Below are 12736 nucleotides of genomic sequence, written 5' to 3'. Positions count from 1 at the left end.
TGTTTTAACTATCTGCAGTCTCTTTAGTAAATGAAATTTCATTCAGTTGACCAGATCTGGGCTTTTCACATAAGAAAAACCCAGTATTTATCAAAAGTAACACACACACAATCCCCAATATTATGTGCTACATTTGCTTATGACGGTGAAGTGCTGCTTTACGACAGGGATAGGTTCTGAGGAAATGCGTCATTAGGAGATTTTGTGGTCATGCAAACATCAGAGTGCACATAGGGTGCACTTACACAAACCTAGATGGCATAGCCTCCTACACACCCAGGCTGTAATGAACAGCCTGCTGCTCCTAGGCTACACACTTGTACAGTAGGTAACTAGCGCAATGGTAAATATTTGTATATCTGAACAGAAAAGATACGGTAAAAAGACGATATAAAAGATGAAAAATGGTACTTGTAGGACTGGAAGTTGCTCTGGGAGTCAGCAAGTGAGTGGTAAGTGACTGTGAAAGCCTAGGACATTACTGCACGCAACTGTAGACTTTATAAACACTGCACACGTAGGCTACACTAAATTTTAAAACAACACAAGATTAAATCAAGTGCAAGACAAAATGATGCAATCAAGAAATGCAGTAAACGTGTGATATAAGAGGCTGCTGCCAGCATAACCCTGCATACTGTTTTACAGCAAACTTTTTTTTATAAGTAAAGAGTGCACTCTAAAATAATGATTAAAAGTATAGTATAGTAAATACATAAACCAGCAACACAGTTTATCATTGTCAAGTATTCTGTACTGTACATAACTGTATGCGCAGCAGGTCTGTTTACACCAGCACCACCACAAACACGTGAGTAATGGATGCATCGATAGGACTGTCACTAGGCGAAGAAATTCTTCAGTCCCATTATAATTTGATGGGACCACCGTTATAGATGTGGTCCATCTTGACAGAAATGTTAAGTGATGCATGACTGTAATTTAAAAATATTTTCAAATACACTTTTAAAGGAAAGAGATTTGAATAAAAATTAATAAGGACTTTATTTCTGAGTTTAGAAAATATTTGAAAACTAAAAGAAACATTTAGAAAGGTGTAACAACTCAATGCTTTAGAATATGCAAACATCTTGAAAGTATCACAGCCTATATTTAATGTTTACAAATTGGAGTTTGCTTCTTTTCTCTACTGCTAATATTAAAAAGGAAGACCACAAGCTCGTACTTCACAGCTGCAGTGAGTTTACTTATCAGTTAAAAAAAACATTAACATCAATCTCTAGGCTAACTTGCTTATGTATTATTCAGCCAAGTGGAAAGTACAATTAAAGCAGAGCTAGGGCCAAGTACCAGAATGACTAAGAATGGCATGAACAAACTAATTTTTTTTTAATTAAGAAATTAAGGGGGAAGAAAGAGAAATACTAATATCATTTTTTCTAAAGACCATAGACTCAATATCCTATTTTTCATTGCTCCGTATTTCACTGCCCTCCATTCTAAGCTGCTTACCAAACAAGAAGTCTATCCTTCACTTTTCATCATTTCTGCTCAGACAACTGATGCTTCTAAAGCCCAGTCACATTCACAAATGCTGGAATGACCACACAGAATTTCACCTTACAGTGATGTGTTTTAAGATACCTCCAGAAATACTAATGTCTAAAAGTGAGAGTTCCCTGTTAGCTAAGAACTCAAAATGCTCAATAAATTTCTAAGGTTACAAATTTGTCAAAGGAACAGCATAAACATGCTTTCACTGATGAAATTACAATTACCTTTCAATTAAGAAAAAAAATTGCAACAATCAAAGTGTACTGAGTCCTATCTTCTCTCAGAGGTTGCCCAACTCCATGGAACCTATTTATATCTTAGATTCAAACTCTCTCTTGAATTTCATCTCCAAACTGGGTACACTTGAAGATCCAGATCTTCACAACAGTGACTCCCGGCAACTCCCCTCAAAACCTTCCCTCGTTTCCTTTAAACCCTCAGATCCTGTCTTATTTGTGTTATTACCAGCCTCCCTATGTTCAGTCTCTGTCTTCCTCAATCCATTCTGAACTCTGGAGCCAGCTTCACCTTCCAACAGATGAGGTCATTTTCCTATCAAAACTTCTTGCACTCCTGAATAAAGTCTATACTTCTCAGTCTAGCATTCATTGACTTTTCAAGTTTAGCCCTAGTCAACCTTTATGGCCTTATAGCCCTATTTTCTAATTATTCAGGCTTAGGCTTCTGTCAAATCAATCTCCTGTCCTCCAACTTGTTCTGTACTTTCTACCTTGGCTCATGCCATTCCTACCATAAACAATGTCTAGAACTGCCCTGGCAGGGTAGTTCAGTTGGTAAGAGCATCATCCCGATGTGCCAAGACTATGGGTTCCATTCCCAGTGAGGGCACATACAAGAATCACCCAATATGAATGCATCAATGAGTGGAACAACAAATCGATCTCTCCGTCTTAAAAAAAAAAAAAAAAGTCTACTACCACTCCCCTTCAGCTGCCATTACTCAAGGCCATTTTGTATCCCTGCATTTAGTCCTATAAGCAAGGCCACACAAATGACATCTCCTGCCCCACCCACCAAAACTGGCAAAAACAAAACAAAACAAAATAAAAACAAATTTAACAATAGCTAGCTTTTATTAAATGCCTACTAAATGCCAACAGTATTTCTAATCCTCTCAACAATCCTATGAAGAAGGTATTATTCTTTATCTTTTAAAGATGAGAAAGTCAAACTTCAGAAATATCAAATCATACATATTTAGTAAGTTACTTTGAGTTACATACTCAGTAAGTTGCCCCGAATCACATATTTAGTAAGTGGCAAAGCAAGGATTTGAACCCAGGCTGCCTAATTCCAGAGCCACTGTTCTAAACCCTAAGTTTTTATTTTTGGTCTGAACTATGTGACTAACCCCTCCCCCATCTACCTGAAATAATTTAGTTTTACGTAAGTTATTTCTAGGTACTACAACAAGCTTTCTCATGTTTGTCATTTTTGCAAAGGGTAAACTCTAAAATGCTATTTCTTCCCAATAAAAAAACTGCTCAAATTGTAACTTCAAGAAATATCTTTTTATGTCACAAAGATTATTTTACCTAAAATATTTTCAAAGAAACTCATTCCAACCAACTTTTTCAAAGATGACTGCAAATTACCAATCATACACTATGATGGTTTTATAGGTTATTAATAATGAGGATTTTGTGATTACCACCCAAGAATGGTAAAAGATATCTATCAAATTGGCAAAGGGGATAAAAACTGACCTACTCAATGCCATTGAAGGTGCAGTGAGACACACACTCTCACACACTGGGTAATCACCCTCTGATCCAGTTACCCCACTTCTGGGAATCTATCCTAAAGAAAAGAAAAAACAAAGATGCAATCAAAGATAAATGTACAAAAACGTCTGCCCCAGTGTTATTTAAAATATTATTACAAAGAATCAACCTAAAAGTCCCACACTAGGTGAAACACCAATATACTGTTCAGAGAAAAAAGTAGGAGCAAACAGACTATATAAAAGTATAATTCCAATTTTTTTAAAAAGAAAAAAAAAATCTGTACATGCAAGGAAAAAACTAGAAAAATGTACATTAAAATGTTAGTAGTAATTATCTCTGGGTGATAAGTTTATGGGTGATTTTCAATTATTTCTTTCATTTGTGTTCTTTTCAAAATTTGCCACAATGGAACATGATTACTTGAACAGGAAAGCATTGTTTAAGCAGTTATAACCACTGAACATGATCCTGAACCTAACAAGGGCATATAACTCGGAACAGAAACTACATTTCCTAGTGCAAAGAAAACGGCAAACTTGTTTTGTTTCCAGCTTCTATTACATTCACGTTTACCTTTCAATTGTGTCAAGAATATTATCCAGGACTCAGTAGTATTTGTGAAGTTACACAAGGCTCGCTTTCTAGAAGTCGGGCAAGGCTCCAACAGAAAGGACCACAGTTAAGTGAACTGTGTTACTGTCTGTCTACTGAGAATAAAAAACATCCAGTTAATCCTAACTCAAACCATGCAAAATGGAAAAATCAAAAAAATGATTCTCATTTTGTCAATTAACTAAACACACTGTTGTTGCCTTATAAGCACATCAGTTAGGTCTGAAGGGGGGAGGAACTTTAAAATAAAGCTGGCAAGCTACCAACATTCACTAAAAATGCACAGTGATACATTTGTCTATACGCACATTTCTTTCTTCTGGATAGTTAACTTTAGTGGCACAGAATGATTGTAATCAGTGTAGAAAAATATTCAGCTGGACTGCAAAAAAAACCCTCAAACCCTCACATTAAACAGAATTAAAATTACTAGCTGAAAAAGAAAAAAATTTCTCACATTGTGCCATATATGCAGAAAAGCAATTTGAAAAATAAGTCTTGGACTGAAGTAAAATAGGCAGTAGAGGGCAAACAATTCTTATTTCACTATAATTTAAACAACTGGGAAACTGGTTTGCTCTAATAATAAAAAGCTGTTAAAAAAAAAAAAAAAAAAGACCACAGAAATAGTTGTTGAGTAGCTAAGAGAGGATTTAAAATATTTTACTAAGAAAATTAATGTAAACCTTGGCCGGTGTGGCTCAGTTGGTAGGAGCATCATCCTATACACAGAAAGATCCTAGGTTCGATCCCTGGTCAGGGCACATACCTAGGTTGTGGGTTCCATCCCCAGTAGGCAGCGTGCAGGAGGCAGCTAATCAATGACTCTCATCATTGATGTTTCTCTCTCTCTCCCCCTTCCGAGAGAGAGAGAGAGAGAGAGAGAGAGAGAGAGAGAGAGAGAGAGAGAGAGAGAGAAAGAAGAAAGAAAGAAGGAAGGAAGGAAGGAAGGAAGGAAGGAAGGAAGGAAGGAAGGAAGGAAGGAAGGAAGGAAGGAAGGAAGGAAGGAAGGAAGGAAGGAAGGAAGGAAGGAAGGAAATACAACATTTATTTATAAAACATATGTCGTCAGGTTCTGGCCAACAAAATAAGCAGATTATAAATTTTTTTAAATAGAAACCACAGCCTCACATCTCAGTTTCCATCAAAGAACCTAATATTAGGTCACTCAGACATCGTTCAATGACTAAATCTGAAATCTACTAATGAAATTATGCAACATTTTCACCAGCATACAATGGAAATGAAAAGGTACTTCAAACAGCATAAATTTGGGCTAGAAACCGAAAACTACATAAAATCCAAGACTGTTAAAATTTCAACTGCTAAATTAAGTTATGGTTGCTTGCTTAATGTTCTATAATACTTGTCTAGAACAGAATGATTATATTTATAAATGAATTTAAATATATCACTGAAAATATAGCGAATGAATTTACTCTCCAAATTACACATCTGACAAATCTGAAATGTTCAGTCTGCAATAAGAGAGAATTTCCTACTATTGCTAACTTAGAATCTCACAAGCTGTATTTGGGATTTGTCCAAAGAAACAGTTGTAGCCAGTTATTTGTGCCTCTCTTACAATCGGAACAAGTGAAATCAACATTGTACTGTGAACAACCATGAATGTTACAAGGATATACACTTAATGAGTTCAACATAAGGCACTCTGAGTTTTAATTAATCCAACAGTGTCTTTTATCAGCTATAATGTGTAGTTTGGTATATTCCTGTTATGAAATATGGCCTAATTTAAATTTATCCTGAAACCTAACACAGGATTACATGTTTAATTCCAAATTTGGTTAACTTTACCATTCCACACTTTAAACCACTCTCTATCAATGTGAACTAAACAGGCTAGAGATAGGAAACTATATCTGGGAAAACTGGATATGCAAAGAATTTTTCCCCCAGATTTATCTAACCTAAATTTATACAGCCTAAATAAATAAGTCATTAGTATAAAAAACCCCATTAACTTGTCTAATGATTGAAGCCAATTTCATAGAACATATTCAATCCTCGATGTGTATATCATGTATTTCTGGAAATTATATGAAGAGGATTATTTTTAGACCACTTATAAAAGTACACTATTTCTTGTTTGAACTTCACCTTAATCATTACATACAATTTCCTTTTTTTACTGGTGCATGCATGTACCTTCTACCTCCAAAAGGCCTGTTTTCAAGCAGAAATGAGAGCATGGCATAGTTCTGTTGAACTGCTTTATTGATCAAAATATCATGATAAGCTAAGCTTATAGGTTCAATACTCATCTGGATCATTTAACTTGGAAACAAACTGCCCTCTTAACCAGTCATCTCAAAACTGTATAAAGGGGATCAGAGAGTTAGTATGTTAATCATTCGGTGCAAACCACTTAACTACCATTACAAAAATTCAACACGTGAATGGGCCAATACTGTCTCTGTGAAAAGACTGAAAAGCACACAAAAACTACCCCAAATTTCATGCACAAAAAGGGGGAAAAATGGATGCTTCATCTATCTCAGTAACAAATAAAAACTTAAGTATAAGCTGTGATTGGCATTAAGTCAGACAGTAACATATGATATCAAAATAAGCAGAAAATACTTGAAATATGCCTCTCTTTTTAAAATTGAAGAGTTTAATTTGAAAAGGAACATTAGGAGGACGCTTATGTTCATAATTTTAAACTCACCACAACATTAATATATAAATGCTTTCTATGAGATATTTTTATTGAATTTCTAAAGTGAGAGAATTTTATAACGGGGAGCTTAGGGGTTATCTGAGGTTAAATGAACATTTGCTGGGTCCCTAGCATGTAAAGACAGTGCTAGGTGCTTGCAGGTAACTCAGTTAGTTCAACCTACTCTGTAGATGTTGGAGTTCCCAGGTCATGCCAAATGAAGCCATCTGGACTTCAGAACAGAAATACAGAGCAATGCCCTGACAGTGGTATAATTTCTATCAAAACAGATGGTAACACCCTCCTTTAAAAGCTAAATAAAATTTCAAAGCTGCAGTGCTGACCTTATTTAACAGAAACAATAGTCTCTGTGTTTTGAATAACTATAAAGAATTACAACAATTTAAAAATTTAACTGTGAGAGTCCTCAACTAAGTACTAGTTGCATAATTTACTGCAAAGAACAAAACATGGGGCTGTCATAGTTGTAAAATTCTAAAGACACACAGAAAAGAAATTAAACTCCAGATACCATTAAAAAATCCCTTTGTAAGAAAAAATTATCACTATGAAAAATTAAATGCTTGCCTGAAATGCCAATTGTATATAAAAGATCATCAACAAAATATGAACAAAGTTCATGGGTAACAGTGAACACTGGCAAGATCTGAAGTTATTTAACTATTAGATTATAAATTAAGACAGAATGTAAAGTTCTCTGAGGGCAGAGGCCCTAATTCATCTCTCTATCCCCAACCATTAGTAACATGTGAACTCTAAATGCAAGCTACTAGAAAATTAAACCTAACAATCTAAAATGTCTTTTTATAACCGAAATTGTTTTTAAAGTATTAAATCATAATACTCAATGCAATGACACTGCCATGAAATGTAAGGTCAACAACTGTGGCTATCATTTTAACCAGTACAGCTTACTCTTTGAAGGAATTCATAGATCCACCACCAAGAACACAAGTATATTCACATACTTCGATTCAGTAGTCCTTCTGGATATCAATCCCAAGAAAATACTCCAAAAGAAAACACAAAAGTGTTCACTTTATTGTTATTTTAATAGGAGAAAAGGAAACTACCTATATGCCCCATAGCATGTAGATGGACTAATTTGCAACCACTGAAAAAGATTTAAAATGAAAATTACCCTCCTGATTGGTCTTCCTGCTTCTACTCTTGCCTCGTCCCATTCCTGCCAAGTTGATTTCTGCACAACAGCCAGAATGATTCTCACTAACTTAAGTCAGAACAGGTCTCTCTTCGACTCAAAACCCTCCAGTGGTTTCCCATCTCATTCACAGTAAAATCCAAAGTTCTTACCCAGCCAGAAGGCCTTATAGTGGCCCCAGCTACTTCTCTAACCTCAAGGCCAACTCTCTCACTTTCCCTTTTGCTTACTGGCCTTCTAATAAATAAATATTTACTGGCTTAAATAAATAAATAAATAAATAAGCCAAGTACATTGAGGGATCTTTGCACTTGCAGTTCTCTCCACCTGTAACCTTCTTCCCCCTAAAGCACACATCCCTCACTTCCTTCAGGTGTCTGCTCTAGTCTCACGTCTTCTCTGCCTATCCTTCCCTGACACTGTTTCTCTATCGCCTCACGCTACTTCACTCTTCTGCACAGCTCTTAAAATCTGGCATATTCTTTATGTATGTGGTTATGGCCCATCTCTCCTGATTAGAATATACACTCTATGACACTAAGGACTTTGTTTTATTCCAAAAGACATTCAAAAAGCACTTGCTGAATTAACAGTGAATGTTGATACAATAATTATTAACTATATGAAATACCATGCATATCAACAAGCTTGGAAGAGAAGAGGAAAACTGAATAGATTTGTGAACATTCTCAAGTGCTGTTCATATTGCTCAGAAGAAGTCTGTACAGTAAAAATCAAGTCAATCATGATTCTGATTTTAAGCTTCCAAAAACAACTGTAGCAATCTTATTTCCTTGGAAGTCATCAGTAACTGTTACTGACCTGGTAACAGTTATTAATGAGAACTTTGCTCCATAAAACTGCAGTAACAATCACTCTTAAATCTTGTTCCCAAAGACACAAAGTTTAATCTGTAAGTATAAACACCGCCATTCCAAGGGACACACAGAAAATGAACACAGGCTTTTTAACAGCTCTAGTATGAAACTGAATAATACTCAGTCAGGGGCTCCAGTTTACTTTCAAAACAGGTATCCATGGTTGGCTTCAGAGGGTCCCTGAAACTGAATGCAAAATTTTGTGCATAAACGCCTATTTTTTTTTTTTCCTGCAGAGTCTATGTATTTCATCATATTCTCAAAGGTATCCGTGGCCTTGAAAAGGTCAAGAATTACTATTTTACATCTTGGAAATGCAATGCAATATTCAAATGTAAGCTACCTCTCAAAAGGACATAAAATACATAATACCTAAACACACCTTTGTAAGCACTCATTTCATTCAAGAAATACCAAGCGCCTACCATGCCCCAGGCACTGTATGCTCCTCAAAAGCTTCCACCTAATCACAGTTTGCAGTACGTAATTCAAAATACAGAGGAAACAAGATTCACTGAAACACCAGAACAAAAACAAAAAAAAAGAACTTCAACCAATGCAAATATAATTTCAAAACAGAAAAGCTTTAGAGAAGATCATCATAAAGACACAAAGGAGCTCCGGGCTTGATTTCGCGCTTTTTATGTCAAAATATGGCAGATATCAATTACATCAAAAGAAAACTACACATACGCAGGCCCACCCCTACACACTGACAGGAAACCAAAAGAAAGTTTCCAAATCCTGTTTCCAGCAGCATCCCTTGTGCGGCTGCCCTTCAGCTTGCTTTTGAAGGTAGGAGCCCCACGTTAGCGCGGAGAGCTGATGCCCGACTCCGTGATTAAAAACAGAAAGAATTCCCCTCCCACACCCAGGAAGCAGACCGCGGCCACCTGTAAGGCCGTGGCCCATTAACCTCCTGCCCTCTTACGCTTCCCTTTCATTTCTTACACCCTCCTCCCTTCAAAGCAATGACAAAACGATCCTCCCCCCCCGCCAAAAAAAGAAATACCTCGCTGCTCAACGCTGGTTCTTTTTACCCCCAAGAAGTACAAGGTCCCTTGAAAACTCGGGGTTCTTAGCCCCGTGAGGAGACCCCCCCCTTTTTTTTTTTTTCAGGCACGAGTGTCTTCCCTCGTCTTCTCCCCACAGCACGAAATTACACAATTCAGTTGAAGACACTTAACTTCCTGAGCGAGAGGGAGCAAACGACACCCCTGCTGGCCCCAGTCTGAAGGTGAGACAAGAATCAGACGGACCTCGTCCCTGACAAAATGCAGGGGAGCAGAGACCGCCCCCCGCTCCCCCACCCCGCCCCCCCCAAAAAAGCAACACGGAAAAGGCGAACACATGGCAAGCTGCGGAGGACGCGGGGAGGAGAGGGCGGGAAAGGGGCCGGGAGCGGCGGGATGTGGGGATGTCAACCCCGTGCGCCCGGGAATAAAGGGCGGCCAGGGGACCCCGGGCCCCGACAGCGGCCGGCGCGGGGCGACGCTCCGGTCCGCCCGCACCTCCGGGCGCGGGAGGGGGCAGCACATGCACGCCGCCCGCCAGTGCCCTCCTCACGTGCCCCCCGCAAGGAGAGCCCGGCTCAGCGGAAGGTCTGACCCCAGCCTGGGCACGGGCACGAGCGAGACAGCGGCGACGTCCCACCTTCCGCCTCCCTTGGGCAGCGAGGGGCGAGGGCACCGCGTCCCGGGCGATGGCGAGCGAGACCGGCTTGTGCCATGACACCTCGGGGAGTTGCAGGGTGGGGGACACAATGTCCTCTTTCTCTCCCACGCCCGGCCCGGCCCCTCCCGTCCGTCTCCCGCAGGCCCAGCCACAGTCGACCGGCTCCGTCCGCGGGCGTGGTTGGCTCCGGCCCCGGCAGCGGCGGCCGGGCCTCCGCGAGCCCCGGCCCCTCCCGCCGGCCAGGCCCCCGGGCCGCCGCCCGGACAGCGAGGGAAGGCGGAGGAGGAAGGGGGAGCAGGCGACTGACCGGCGACGTGAGTCGCCTCAGCCCCGGCTCGGCCGACCCGCGCCCCCCGCGCCCTCAGGGTGGCTCCGGCTCCCCGCCCCTCACTCACCCCCCCGGTCCAGCGCCTCCTCCGCCTCCTCCTCCTCCTCCTCCCGCCTCTCGGCCGTGGCTCCGGCTCGGGTTCTGCGCGGCGACGACGGCGGCGGCGGCGGCGGCCTCGAGAGCGGCGGCGGCGGCGCCTCCAGAACGCGCACGCACGCAGCACGCAGGCCCCGCCCCCTGGTCCGCCCCGCCCCGCCCCCCCGAGCCTCGCGTCGGCGAGGTTTCGGCCCCGCCTTCCCCGCGGCTTTCCGGAGTCGGCTTAAAGGGGCCGCGCTGGAAAAGGTGCGGAGAGCTGAGAACCAGGCGTGGGGGGGATGTGGGGAGTCGCGGCTCTGCGGAAGATGGGGTGTGGGGTTGCGCACGGCTGGAGCTGAACGAGGCAAGGGTCCAAAGAGTCAGGAGGAGTACAATGTTGCAGGAAATGCAGTCCTTCGACAAGCAGGAACTGCACACCTCGCAGGGGCCAGGCGTCGTTCTAGGCGCAGGGGACAGAGCCGCGGGCAGGCCGGCGCCTCCGGGAAGCCCGCCGTCTAGTGGGATGGGGGAGCAGAGGCAGGCAGCCAGCAAAGGAGCGACAAATTCAATCCATCGATAAGGGGCGTGCGAAAAATAAAGCTGGGAGGGGAGTGACTGTATAGCTGACCGGGTATTGCCACGCAGAGACCTCTGAGCACAGAACACCCAGAGGCCAGCGTGGCAGAGGAGTCCGCTGGCCGGAGAGCAATTGCATATACATGAGTCTGAAGATATACATTTGGGATTTGTCAGCACCTAGATGCCTTCTAAGCCTGAGTTTTCCGTGAAATCTCCGAGGGAGGGAGAGGACTGGAAGGAGCTCCGGCACTTGGAGATTAAGGAGGAAAGGAGGAGGGTGGAATGGGGGAAGATAAGAATTGTGTTCGGGGAGCAGGAGTGAGCCCTCTTATCAAATGCCGATGATACAAAGAAGTTGAGATCTGAGAGTCTGAAGGCCCCAGGAAGGGGCTGATGTCCCTGACGACAGCGGCTGCGGTGGGGTCACCGGGGAGAAAGCCTGGCGAGGGTGTGTGAACGGGAGGACGGGAGGTGAGGAAGGCAGGGTGTCTATAGCAGGTCTCAGGAGCTCTCGGGGGGCTTTGCCGTAAAGAGCGGCTGAGAGCCGGCCGCAGCCGGAGGATTCCTTGGGATCCAGGGAGGGTATTTTAGGTTGGGAGATGTCCCCCCATGTTGGCACGCTGGCATGACTCCCTAGGCCGGGTCGAGGTGATGGGGCAAAAGATAAGAGGAGGCAACTGGAGAGAGACTGTCCTCAAGCAGGGGGGAAGCAATGGGACAGGGCAGAGAAGTGAAGGGGTCAGCCTTGGACAGGAGCAAAGACCGTGTGTCCACACACTGGGGAGAGAAGGCAAAGTCTGTGGGTGCAAACGCAGGTGCGTCAGGGGTGGCATGCTCGGGCCACCGGGGAGCAGAAGAAGGGGGCCCGTGGGAACTGAAATCCAGCCCCTGTGAAGCCACGTCAACCTGGAGGAAGGGGCACCTTTTCTAATGGCTCGGCCTAAAGGGGGGTGCCTTTTAGCAACCCCCCCCCCACACAGTGCACCCTTTCCCAGTTTGTATTGCATATGCCAGGGTCTCGCTGGGTTTGATGAGTTAGGCCTGGGCTGTGTGCTTTCCTTGACTCTCTGTTAATAAAAAGCTGTGAGTGGGGAGGGGCTGTTGGCCACTCGAGGAGATAGATGAAGGTGAGAAAGAATGCCCTTGAAGCGTGGAGCAGCTACTAGAGAAGTGGAGTAGTCTAGACAACGCCGAGGGCCCTCTTGAGTTGGTGGTCCTATATTTAAAGTGAGACCACTCAGCAAGGTCGTATGGTTTCTCTCCAGTGACGTTCCACTGCTGCGGGCAGGGGGGTGGCGGTTGGAGGAGAGTTGGCTTTGCCCAGGGCTGGCGGTTGCTGATGAAGGTCAATGAGAGGGGCACGGGAGTGTCAGGGAGGCCTAATAGCATGGACCTTGGCATCTAAGCTGGGAGGCCAAGAGAGGGCAAGTCAAAAAGCAGCGAGGCCAGTGGTTCCATGGT

General features: G+C 42.9%; 1 protein-coding gene across 2 annotated transcripts in view; it reads right to left on the bottom strand.

Annotated features, from left to right (window-relative positions):
- Positions 1-10707, bottom strand: part of RAP1A (RAP1A, member of RAS oncogene family) — a 46394-nt gene extending 35687 nt beyond the window's left edge. Inside the window, exons 1-2 of one of the 2 annotated variants that reach the window (XM_087827948.1) lie at positions 3837-3920; positions 3243-3336 (exon numbers count right to left, since the gene is read on the bottom strand). The gene's annotated coding sequence lies outside the window, so the exon portion shown is untranslated. Of the gene's footprint in view, positions 1-3242; positions 3337-3836; positions 3921-10688 lie in introns of those variants that run through there. The other variant, XM_087827949.1, reaches the window with a different exon arrangement.
- Positions 10708-12736: the final 2029 nt, after the last annotated feature.

The sequence above is a fragment of the Miniopterus natalensis genome, chromosome 19 (genome assembly GCF_054644295.1).
Source record: "Miniopterus natalensis isolate mMinNat1 chromosome 19, mMinNat1.hap1, whole genome shotgun sequence".
In the NCBI taxonomy this organism is placed as follows: domain Eukaryota; kingdom Metazoa; phylum Chordata; class Mammalia; order Chiroptera; family Miniopteridae; genus Miniopterus; species Miniopterus natalensis.
Note: the sequence above shows the minus strand (reverse complement) of the source record. Positions and strands in the feature narration are given on the sequence as shown.